At 39.1% G+C, this 13,519-nt stretch overlaps 1 protein-coding gene across 5 annotated transcripts in view; it reads right to left on the bottom strand.

Moving 5' to 3' along the window:
- Window positions 1-13,519, bottom strand: part of mcama (melanoma cell adhesion molecule a) — a 46,717-nt gene that overhangs the window by 14,993 nt on the left and 18,205 nt on the right. The gene's annotated exons all lie outside the window — the stretch shown is intronic.

Raw genomic sequence — 13,519 nt, 5'->3', positions numbered from 1 at the left:
CATGAATGGCCATCTACTGTCTGAGGGTGAAACTTTCCCCCTGTTGAACTGATCCACTGTCGACCAGAGCCCGTAACTGGTGACCCACGTTAGAAGACACGCTAACTGTGCAGCAGTAGACTGCTTGAGGGCCCTTGCACGGCATCACAGGGTCGAAGATGTCATCCTAGGAATGTTCCAGCACCATAATCCCACATTAAGTGTTGACTAGGAAGCCGAAAGGAGCACCTTTACTAATCAAGCCAAAATTTTCATCTTGAAACTAGCCACAAAGCGGCTTTACAGAAATCTGGATGTAAATTTAGATCTAGCCACTGGCAACTTTGACAAAGAAAACTCCCTGAGACAACATGCCAAAGAACTCTCGAGAGAAACCAGACTCAAACGGAAAACCCATCCACTTACGGGTGACACCAGATAGTGAGATAATAAATCATTACTCTTCTACTATAAATCAAACAGTAGTAAGCATGACAAAAGGATGTTCAGTTTGAATCCTGAGATGAGCACAGGACAGTCTTTATGATTACAGCAGTAGTTTTATGGAACAAATCTACAGTATCCTCATGCGATTATCCACTGAAGCAAGGGTGAAACTTGGCCATAAAGTGTTTTACAGTATCCAGATAGCACAAACAGTGGTACTATAAGAATCTTGTCGAAAATTGAAAACTGAGAAAACCATAATGAAAGCAAACCAAACATGCACAGAATTAATTTAAGATCACTCATGTTCAGTGTACAATTAATTCAAACATTGTACAGACAACTATGAGCATAAATTAAAAGCTCACAGAAGATTTTAATCACATCCTTTAGTTTTTGAACTGTTACTAGCACATTTGACACTATTCCAAGAAAAACACTTCTGTGGAAGTGTGGTGTTTTTACAGCCGTTACAGAATAACTGACTCTAATTAGTTATAGTCGTTGGGTTTCTTCTCAGTTCTATTTCGACAGCAACTTTTTTCTTTTATTTTAAAGTTCACTGTTTAGCTTGGCTCTCACTTCTACATGTCATGACGTACTGAACAAAAATAAAACCACTAGGTTCCCATGTGAGGCTGATTACCGCAGCTATGTGTAAATTAGTGCTAAGCCCATGTGCCACTAAACATTACAATATTTCAAAGCCGTTCATCTAGAATAGTATGATAGTACAAGGATTTGTATTGACAACCTCATTGAGAATGAACTTTGTATTTCACAGCTATTAAAAAACTGGAGTCTCTGAACTACAGCCAGATTTTTCCATACACTGATTGGCTCTACTACAGTATTTTTCATGTGCTCAGTTTGATCCACTGAAATACCGTGCTGTGTCCGCAACCGGATCGCGGTCCACTAGCTGACAATTCTAAATATCTGCTGGTTAGCATCTAGGAAAACTGCTGTCAAACTAGTCAATAGCGATCCAAAGGCTAGAACCCAAGAGGGGATAACTGGCACTTTTATACAACCCTCTCTGTATGAGAGGGAGGGCCGTCCTCGTTCCTGTCAATCACAGCTCCATTAGTCAGTTGTATTTGGACTTAAGTGGTTGGCACTCTCTAAAACACGCACTCAACTGCACTATGACGTTGCAACAACAGCAGTTAGAAAAATATGTGGTGGCTCCACAGGTCTGAGAGAAAGCATATGTTAGTTGCTGCCTAGTTTCTCAATCCAGACGTCCAGCTTTCGTCACTAAACGCGACCAAAAAAACAGTAGCTATCACAAGAAGAGTTCATATGATGGAGATCACAAAAAAAAAAAACCTCCATTTATTCACCACTGTAGACAGAATCCTGTGAACTTTTTTTTGACTATACTGGACTGGAAATCACATTGTGGCATGGTGTACTGAAAATCTCATTGTCTCCAGGTGTTCAAAAATTTTGTTTCCCCATCAAAAACCCGTACAGAAGGCCCTGTGGTCTCTGGACAGATACTAGCCCTGATGCTCCCAGATGTGGATTAAAAATGAGGCAATATCTCAGTCCCTTTGACAAAGTCCTGCACAAATGCCTTTAACTGAATGCCTTACTGTAAAAATGCTGTAATGATATTTTCACTAAATTACAGAAGATGTAAGATGGGCAAAGAAGAGATATAAAACACTTAATCTCTCTTTGGGTGTGAGCATATTCCAAGGAATAAGTTTCTGAAGGATGGAGAACAACCAGTCCATCTGATACAGCACAGAAACTTATAGTCAGGTCTATTATCTGTTATATCTGGTATGCAGCATGCGTGCTTACTGCTCTGATCTTAATCCATGGCTCTGTGGCTGAGATTTGACTGATTACTCCTAATCCCATTCATGACTAGCCTACAACCAAAACAACTCCTGACTGAACTGCAGCGACTTTTTGAAAGCCACCCACTTGTGTCTCAGTCGTTCTGTTTCTCCAAGCCCCTCTTTCAGTGATAAAAAAAAGCCTTTTTTTTGCCCATGCCAACCCCCCCTCCCCCATCAGTCAGTCTAAGAGCTTTGTCTATCCCCCTTTCTCTCACTCTGTCTGTCCTTGTCTCTCTTTCTCTCTCTCGCTCAGCATGGAGAGAACAGGCTCACACTGAAAGGCCCTCTTTTTAATTGGAAACATCTGGGAAACGGGGGCGCCGCAGTAGTGGGGTGCTGGGGAGACGGGAGTATTATGGGATTTCCACATCCTTGGTGAGTGATGGGAGTGGAGACAGACTGCAGGCCAGGGTTCAGGGGTGAAGATGCTACACGACAACCTCATCACTCTGCTTCCTCTTTAGTGTGAAGGTCAGTAGTGACCTCCTGCTGAACAGGGGGAGGAAATCCAGCAGTGCTCTTACTGCACAACATAACAAATGGCTTGTCTTCACCACTCATCTTGTGTGTGTATTAGTGCTGTCAGAAACTGCACACAAATTTGGATTACTTAATAATAAATTTCATTAGCATTTGAATGAGCATTAACGTATTAATGTAGTGAGCATATAGAGTGAAGAGGAAACATCTTGTTTTCAGTTTAACTGGGAAAAGAAAAGAATGTTATTGCCACAGTAGCTAGTTCAAAATGTTGGTATCTTATGAGTATTCATTGTTCCTGATTGTAAAACAGACCTGTATTCTTAATTATGTACTGAGCATATATAGTGAATGGCAACCATCTGGGATTCAGTGTAAATAATAGAACAGTGAATGTGGATTTTTTTTTTTTTACATGTTCCAGTTTCACAGTTTTTTGATGTACACTGGCAGGACTGTTTTACATACAATGCAGCCAAGACATTTACAGAATTATAATAACTTTATTAATAAAACAGTAAAAAAAAAAGGACACAGATAGTGCATTTCTCTGCAAGAATGATCTTCTCATCTGTGAACATCTTGCTCTGCATTCCATTAAAGAATTTTTTTTTAACTGTTAAGTGTTCTGCCTCTTCCTCATTCATTTCATGCTGATCACACACTCTCTTCAGAACTTCTGATATCTATCTGCATATATAACTAACATCTATTCGATTTGCCCAGGATCGGTACAGAAAAAGAATTGAGATGACCGAAAAAAAGGTACAGTTTTGAACCTGATGCTGAAGTGGCTAATATGCCTGTTTCCATGGAGACAAACACATTATTGTACTTAATAAGAGGAGGGTAGTGTTTAAAAATACATTACTGTTAAGACTGACTGAATATCAGCAGGCAATCAACAGATTTCTATCATTAGTGTGAAGTCTCTTTTTTGCATTTGAAAGCAGAAAATTATTAATATATAATTGCTACATTATCTCACTCCATTGAGATAATATATTTAAAAGAACAAAATATGTTATGAAAGGGGAAACAGAACATCAGACTAAGGGAAAAATGTGGATGTGTAGCTCTGACTGTCTCATTATTGTTGATGCCAGACAGGCTGGTTTGACTATTTCAGAAACTGCTGATCTCATGTGGTTTTCATGCACAACAGCCTTTAGATTTTACACCGAATGGTGAGAAAAAAAAAAAAAAAAAAAAAAAAAAAAACATCCACTGAGTAGCAGTTATGCAGGCAGAAGGTCAGAGAAAAATGGCCAGGTCTTGTCAGCCAAGAACAAGAGTCTGAAGCTACAGTCGACACAGGCTCACTGAAACGGTCTTCAATTGTCCCGTATCAGTGAGCTTGTGCTTACTGGAGCCTCAGAATCCTGTTCTTTGCTGACAGGTGTGGACCCTGATGTTGTCTTCTGCTGTTGTAGCCCATCCAACTCAAAGTTCAGCATGTTGTGCGTTCTGAGATGCTTTTCTGCTCAACGCGGTTGTAAAGAGTGGTTATTTGAGTAACTGTAGATTTCCTGCCAGCTCAAACCAGTCTAACTATTCCTCCTCTGACCCTCTCTCATCAACGTTTCTGCTTCAAGATATTCACTACATAATAGCACCCTACTTCACTGGGTGCCCAATAAGACTAATTTTGGGATTCAACCACAGGAAAAGAGCAACTCCAATAAGTACATATTGTAACGTATCACTTATACTTTGTTATTTGTTATCATTATCTAGTTCAAAATGTTTGAGTGTGCACTTGGTCAAACGTTGTCTCTGCTGCATATCTCCGATGTAGACTCAAATTAGTTGCAAATAAAGTCGAACCACAAAACACTGGTCCTTTTCATTTTCAGTTTATTAAAACAAACCCATAAAACATGAGCCACTGAAGACATTTAAAAACGTGTCACTGCATCCCTCAAAAAATTTGTTCACACCCTCGCCACACACGTACACCCACAGTCTTATTAAACTCAGTCACAGTCAGACACAGTCACGTCCCACTGGTCCCATTCATCATTCGCTTGCCATTGTCATGTCCGTTCCCTGTCTCCGACTCCCTCCCTCTTACATCCCACATTGAGTAAACGTCTGGCTCATTCGACTCCAAGACCCTGGCCATATTCAGTCTTTCGCAAAAGCTCCACCGCAGAGAAAGTGGGGGCCTCAGGCTGTGTCCATCCAGCCATAACCTCAGATCCACAGCTATTGTGTGGACACCTGGGGAACCCACACACTCTCACAGTTCTCTCTCTAGAGCTGAGAGCTTTAAGCACCTGAGCCATCTATTTTACATTCAAATTATTTTTCTCAAATGTGGTTGCATCATTCTTTTTAGAAACATTTTGAAACACCTGAGATGAGAATGCATAGTGCATAAGGTTTATACCAGAATTTAATTATTAAATGGTGACCACAGTTAAAGCCGGTGGCACAGTTTAGAAAAGTCACAATCCATTCAACTGGATACTCTTCCTAGTATTAACGAGGAAGTGTTTTAAATCAAGCAACATGTAAACAGTTTAGATATCAATTAAATAGCGGAGTAACATAGATAAACATACATCGCTTTGCTAACATATACAAATATTTATGCCATATAAAGTTATGCATTTCTCATCAGTTTATAGGATTTTTCTCTTCAAGATCACCAAAATACATTTTCTTCTGTCAGGAGTGGACAAATCATACGTTTTTAGCTAGCTAGCTAGTCCCATGTTTTGGTTGCCCGGAAAAATTAACACCTTACGTGTTTTGACATTCAGAGCTCTCAGAAGCACTTGAAGCATAAATCAAACACATTAGTTAGAAGCATAATTTTATTATTTGTATGAACAGCTAATTAACAGATTTTTTTTACCATTTTAAATTATGTATTCTGCATCATTTGAATACTATATACAAAATATTAATTTTTGCTAAAATGATCAACTAAAAGTAGACTTTTAGGCCTTATTGTGGATCACTTCTAAATCTGAGGCAGGGAAAACATCTATAAGAAGTTCTCCAAGTGCCCAAGTTTGTTGTTGACTTTCTAATCCCTGCCTCTGAAATGTTTTGTGACAATCCTAGCAGGGAAGTTTTGAAGTTTTGTTTTGATAGCGGTTGGCTAATCGGATTAGCAGAGTTACGGTATATCTTGTCAAGCAAGGATTTGGCGTCGTGGTATGCTCGCGTTCTCTTATCTGAGACAGAGAGACAGACACACAGAGGGGAAAGACAGCATACCTGAAGTCTACACACGTCACACTGCTACACTGAGCTGTTAAACTGTGAGGAAAGTTGGCTAAAAAACAGTGAATATTTGCACCTGCTGACAGAAGATGAAATAAAGAGTGTGGATGCCTGAAGGGTGTGGATTTCCATGAAACTTCTGCATGTTTGGGTCTCATTCTGGGTACTGATACACAACTAACAGTTCACTCTCAGATCTGAACACATTTAACCAGCATGACATTCAGAAGCCACTGAAATACAAAAATGCTAATAATTTATACTCTACAAATTGTCTCACTGGGATCCTCATAGGCAGAATAATGTAGTAGCCACAATACTAGTATGATCTGCTAATGATGGAAATATCCAATTAGCCAATCGTGTGACAGGAGCACAATGCATAAAATCAGACTAAGTTCAACTTCAGGAAGGCTACGATAGTTTAAATAACCACTCTTTACTACCATAATGAGCAGTAAAAGCATCCCAGAACACATCAAACCTTGATGGCTACAACAGCAGAAGACCACATTGGGTTCCACTCCTGTCAGGCAAGTACAGGGATCTGAGGCTGCAGTGGTGTCTACAGTCTCACCAAAACTGGACAGTTGAAGATTAGAAAGAGACCAGGCGATGTTTTTCCAGTGCTGCTTGCACGTAAGTGGCAGAATGGGATAATGAGCAGTTGTACAGGTGTTCCCATTAAGAACACCTGTGAGTGTATGTAATGAGTAGAACATGATTATAGATCTTCTAACACTGTCAACAAACCAGCAGAGAAAAAAAAAAATGAAAAATTAATTTCAAAGAAATTGGGAATAGTGAAAAAACACAATAGTGGAAAAAAAAACGTAAATAAAACTGTGTCGTTAATACTTAAATAAAATATTTCTCTGAAGAACAAGCTGAAACATTGTGACACATCATCTAGAGAAAAATGTCAGCAAAACTAGCATTAGCGCTACTCTATATGTTTGCGTTACCCATGGAAGGTGAAAATGGTAAAGTAAGGTAGTATGTTATTTCTGTCTGTAAGAGTAAAAAATTATGGCCTCACATGCATTTGAATACCAAATGCTTTGAATATCAGCATATCAAATTCAATTTGGAAGGTGTGCACACACACACACACACACACACACACATTCACTGAGAGCACTGAGAATGTATACACCTTCCAAAAAAATCCCCACATACACACACTAATGAGACTTGTACATCCTGGGGAATAAATGTTGGCAGTTTCTCAATATGGTGCCCTCCCTCAGTCACTGAGACTCATTTCTGGCTCTAATGTGCCAAATCAGACCTCCCAAGAACATCTGATCCAACCTGAAGTCTCACTCAAACCCCAAACCAGTGAGTGTGAAGTGTGAAGCATTCCTATAGATCACCTGCTCCATAAAACCTCCACTGATCCTGAATCCTGATAGCTTTGATCATATGTAGATGCAGGAGAATGCTGGCTAATCTGTACATTCAGCTATTACAGGAGACTTTTTTAGACCTTGTGTCTGTGAGCTGCCCAAGAGAAAGCTGAGAATGTGTGTGTGTGAAAAGTGTGTAACAGTTCCTGACAGGAGGGATTTACCTGGCACGCCTTGAACACCTGAGATCAAAGGGGGCAGAAAGCCAACCAGTAAAACACACACACACACACATACACACATGTACACAGCACTGCCTTTTATTCTCAATCCCTCTCTACACATATTTCCACCATAATGTACTAAATGCTTACATTTAAACCTCTATGCTCCATATTAAAAAATATGGAATCCAATCATCGAATAAAGGAATATGGAACCCAATGCAACATATATTAAGGGAATTTTCGTACATTTTTAAACCTAATCTCTATATCCATTATATCTGTAGTATATGTGTGATTTTCCCTGATTTCCCTAAGAAAAGAACTGAAACTTTTTTTTTTTTTTTTTTACCAGAAAACTCACATATAATGAGTGAGGCAGTTGTTTGGGGAACACATTTTTTACAGTTTTGTAGGAAATATTAATTTTTCATTTCAAGGGTTTAAACCTCAGGCTTCACAACACCACTGAATCTACTATGATATGATACAATTTTGATATCTGAATTCAGCAATTTTGATTCATAAGGCAACGAATATAAAAATGACAATATCACTGAATCACTGATAACACTTCTATTTAAGGCAACAAATCAATATTTGACAATGTTGCTGAACCTACTAAGATACTATCCATTATGATTTCAATTTCTAAGCCAACAGTTTAGTTTGATTCAATTAAATTGCTACGATGCAATACAATAAAATGCACAATCATTTATAATCAATAAATCAATTCATAATCAAATATAGTCAATAATAATCGATTTATAATTTCCATCATTGCCTTTTAAATGAGTGCATCAGTTCAAATTGTCCAATCCTTACACCCCAATTCAAACTGTATAATTCATCCTTTCAGAGATGGGACTACTTTTTCAAAGAGAGGAACTTGTGGCTCCATGTAGTCTCTTGCCACATGGATACCACAAAGCTTTAGTGAAAGCATTAGCAACCAGAACTACTTATATGACTGTTTTCATTCCAATGTTGAATAAAAGAGGAATAAAACTACATAAATACTCATTTAGTGAGACATGCAATCATGTCTGTCTCACCATAAGACATTGTTACAATGTAATGCATATAGTGTTGAATTAGTTACATAGACATGTATTTCATCAACTACCCTTAAATTTCTATTATAAGTGAATTTCAACTGCATGATTTTTCTGCTCTTTTCTCAGTACAGGGAAATGTGTTTAAATTCTAGTTTGTTGCAATGACACGTGTTTCAGATGCAACAGTCAGAGATTAGTGGAAGTGTGTCTAAAAAGGAACAGGAGACAGTGCTTAGGTTTAGGTTTTAAAAACTCCAGACTACTGCTTTAAAAGGGCTTCTGTGATCCAGCGTCTCTGTCTGATCCGTTTTATCTTTGTGGACTGGGAACTGGCACAAATCCTCATGTGGACATGTGGGCTTCCTGAATCTGACAGTCATTCAGTGGCACATGCTGCGTTTATTCCCCTCCCAAACACATACCCCCAACACGAAAGGTCAACATCAAACATGTAAATCCCTCATTGTGCCCAGTAGAAAACCTGATCCTGAGCAGGGCCCTGGAGAATGAGCGAACACTTCACAGCACTCACACACAAACACACTCAAGCATTCATCCAGGACAAAAGCTATATATAATAAGCACACAGTTTACAAAGCATTACAAAGCTGGGGATGCACTGATACATTTTTGTTTTAGACTGAGTACATGTTTTAACATACCCATTAAAAACCACACATATACACGTCCAAATACTTAAACTATTTGGTTTGTTCTTTATAACCTTAGCTAGTATAAGCACATTAGTTGTCAATAAATTACATTTTGTTTTCATTGTGTCAAGGACCAATAGTGGCTGATTGTTAAGAACAACGTACTAGGCAAGAGCTGTGATTTTCACTCAACTAACATTGTCTGTAGGCACATTTTTCTCTGCAGTGTTTGCTGCTGCTGTGTGCTGACAGCAATGCTGAGTTTAATGCTAAATTTGTTTTATCATGTGACTTGTATTGTAGGAAGATGCTGTAGTCCCTACTGTTGATATTTTAGTCTGCTTTGCTTTCATGACCATCATTAACTGTGAATTACGTCTAGATAGCTCTTGTTTTGTGTCGACTGTTTGTAGCGCAACAATGTAAACTAGGCTTACGTGACATAGCATCAAGTTTGTATCGGATGTTGGTATCAAAGCCTTTTTCTGAGTAAATGAGCACAGTATTGGGAGTATTAATACTGATGTCTTAAGTTTGTTTCTTCAATTTAACACTAGAGTAACAGTGCTAATTAGCTACAACTAATGGACGCTTGTAGCTAACATAGCACTGTATGAGACTGTTATCTATTTTCATCAGCAGGGACTGGCAAACCTGAACCTGAATGTGTCAGAATGGCCCAGTCAAAACCTAGACCTCAATCCGATTGAGACTCTGTAGACTTAAAAATTGCTGTACACCATCCTCCATCCAGTCTCCATCCAATCTTGAGCAGTTTAGCCCAGGAAGATGGGGAAAAACTAGCATCATCCAGATGTACAAAGCTGATAGTGACATATCCAAGAAGACTTGCAGATGTAATTGTAGCCAAAGGTGGTTCTATGGAGTACTGACCTGGGGCGTGAATAGTTATGTAACCAACAAAGATCTTTGTCACAAGAAAACAAAACAAATGTTAGAGATGTTGTATAAATCAAATGGTAAAATCCCAGTTAAGTCGATTTTAGTTCCAGGGTATAACACTACAAAATATGGACAAGTTCACATGATGAATACTTATGCAAGGAACTGTAGCTCTAATTTCATCTTTTTCTGCTATTTGAATGCAGAATATTGACTGCAGTGGAGCCAAACTGTGTCTTTTGAAGAAAGCGTGCTGAGGATAAATGCTAACCTGGTGGCTATAAACACCCCATACTTATTAGCTACATTAGCCTGGTAGTGCCAGTACAATTCAGTAAAGAAGTCTTGACTTATTTGACTACATTTGGGATGAAACTACATAAATTTCATTTTTGGCTGGAGTTCTCATTTAAGATCATTCAATCTTGATGTAATCAGAACCACTTTGTAAACTTGCTTCATTACACGCCAGGCTTAATGTTTACTGTAATTTGCTTTTTTGTTATGCCCAGCCAAGCTAAATAGTGCCGAGTCTGGCGTTTCCTTCATTCTGATCTAACCCCTCTCCATTAATATTTCAGTGGTTTTCCCTGCTAGCTGCTTCTCCTTTGAGGAGCAAGCAAATGTTTTATTTACAGAATGTGCTACGATGAAAACTCGCCCAATCTTGTTCATATGTAACAGAAGGTGTCTTTAATGTATAATTGAGTATGTAAACGTAGATGTTGGGGCATCTGTAGAATAGACGCTGTATGCATTGAGTTGTAAGAAGTTTATCGGTATGTATCATGAGGTACCATCTGGCTCCACTGGGACATCAGCAGCACTGCACCACAATAGACCAAACAGGAGCTGAAGCCCAAGAGGCTAATCAGCACCAAATTACCATTACAAACCGAGGCAATCAAGAATGCCCATGAGTAAATGAAATAATAACAGGTCTATAACAGCCTTCTGATTAGCCAAGAGGGGCAAAGATATTTGCCTAATGGGGCAATGGGGTGAAATACCACAAGTGAGAGTTTCAGCTTGTTAAATTTGCATCCTCAGAAAATGTGAAGTGGTCTGGCAGTTTTTTATACACTAAGCAGAAAAGGGATGTTGAAATAATGATCTAGAAACACTGAAATAAAAATTAGGACCAGCCACAGAAAAGGGGTTGCACAGAAATAATAGCTTCTAGTCACTGGTGTGCACATTTATACAGTGCATTCTGTAAAAGAATTATGAAAGTGTATTAAAATGCTTACACCACAGTGCTGCTTAATTCTCGTATTTGATTGGTCAGAAGGTGTTGATTCATTTCTATAACAGCAGCTCTGACAATAGTGCTGGCTGTAATTCAAATTCAGGTTTATATTAATGCACTCATTCTAATACATCATTATCATTGGGCACTCCACATGATCTGAGCCTAATTGGATGGCTGTTATTTAACAAAGAAAAACGTATAATCATTGATTTGGTAACATTTTCTGTAAAAATGTTTATTTGATATTTATAAAAAGAGTCTCCAGTGTCAGCGATTTGTAACTGTCTGTAACTCTTCTGACACAGGAAATTCTTCAAGATGGACAACTGTGTGCTTTCTGGTTTCTCAGTATTATTATTGTATTAGCTTCAATAGAGAAGTAAGTAATAATAGACACTTACTTGTCTCATTCACTAACATTAAATAACTATAAACAGATAAGTACCTGTCTCTCTTTAATAAATATAAATTGTTCTGGTATTCCAGGAATAAAATTCTCCAGTGTGCGCTCTTTTAAGAAAATAATCAACTTCGATTTGGTAACAGTACCTCAGTTTCACATCGTTGTTGATTATTTTCCTACAACAGCATGCCCAGTCATGTTTTATTCTTTACATAATAAAGTAAAGAACTGAATCAGCAAAAAAACTGTCACTGCCCCACTCCTTCCAGCTGTCACTGAACTTTTATAAATGTCTCAGTCTGTCTGAGTCTCAGCACCGCAGTCATCAAAAAAAGGCATCCCTGATCTGAGGGTCAGCCAGAGTTACACAGCAGCGGCACTTGGGCATGTTATCTCGCTTTCAGTATCACACAGAGACAGATAAACTGAGCTATGACATTAAGCAGAAAAGGTCAGCTCTCGACTCGGATCTAATATGAAACCTAGATCAGCCATTCTCTGCTTTTCTGTTATTACAGGTCTAGGAATAGCATCTCATGTGTATTGCGACGTCAGCTCTCGTGATGGGCGAGCTTAAACAAAAGAGCCTCTTGTTTGAGGGGAGCGTGGTTAGAGGATGATGGATTAGCTGGAGGGAGAGAGGAAGAGAGTGTGAGGAACGTTCCAGTGGCAGCAGCGTCAGCTCCAAAAATAATGGAGTTCTCCCTGTTCTCGCCGTGAGTTACAAAGTGTTCAGCTTACGCTTTACTCTATATTTCATCAAGTTTCATCTCTTTGATCTTTCATGTTGGAGCTGAATTAAGGAAGTGAGTGATGGATAATGAAAAGAAAATTCTTAGCACTTGGGGCCTGCTTTTTTCAGCTTGCATCCTGGCCAATCACCATGCTTGGTTTCAATTCCAAGTCTGGCAAATCACCCTCAGTGGAAGTACCAGATGATCCCATGATGCCAAGCATGTGTAGAGGACCCTGCTCAACTGCTTGGCACACCAGTCTGACAGGCTGTAACGAGTGAGCAACAAAGGCACAATCCCATGCTCTATCATGCCTTTTATCAGATCCATCAGAGGGGTGTAGGGGTCGTTAGGGTGGAGATGTGGCTGCTCCAGCAGCATGTTGCCCTCCTGCAGGGTTGGCCTGAAAACCCTCAAAGAGAATAGCCGAGTGATCACAGGTGCATGTGGTCGCTAATGAGGATAGTGCAATACTATCTGCTCCAGTCCTTCCTCTCGCTAACTCTTGACTCGGCTAATGAGATGGTCTCCAGTGCTTTCAGCTGTAATCTATTATTTCCATTAGAATTTAATGGGATGAGGTTAGCCTGGGTAGTAGTGTGAGCAACTCTCGAGTGATTGTCGTTTCATGTCAAGTGGTTTTGATCATGTTAGAGCAGAAGGTGAGTAAAGTGCAGCCTAGGGGGAGACTTAGCACCTTCTGCTGACACTGTGAGTAGAAGTCTGGGTACTGAGGAAAGATCTTAGCTCTTGCTTCATATTGCTGCTATATAAAAAACTGGACAAAGTTGGAATCTAACTGTTGATCCTTGGTCACCCCAGGGTTAGTTTAAAAACCACATGGTTCATGGGCTTTTCTCTTCAAATTATGTCCTATCCTGCCTTTCTCTATGTGCTACAAAATTAAGGCATATTAATTAATATTATGTGCTACAAAATTA

This window comes from Pangasianodon hypophthalmus, chromosome 27 (genome assembly GCF_027358585.1).
Source record: "Pangasianodon hypophthalmus isolate fPanHyp1 chromosome 27, fPanHyp1.pri, whole genome shotgun sequence".
NCBI lineage: Eukaryota > Metazoa > Chordata > Actinopteri > Siluriformes > Pangasiidae > Pangasianodon > Pangasianodon hypophthalmus.
This window is presented reverse-complemented; position numbering and strand designations above follow the sequence as displayed.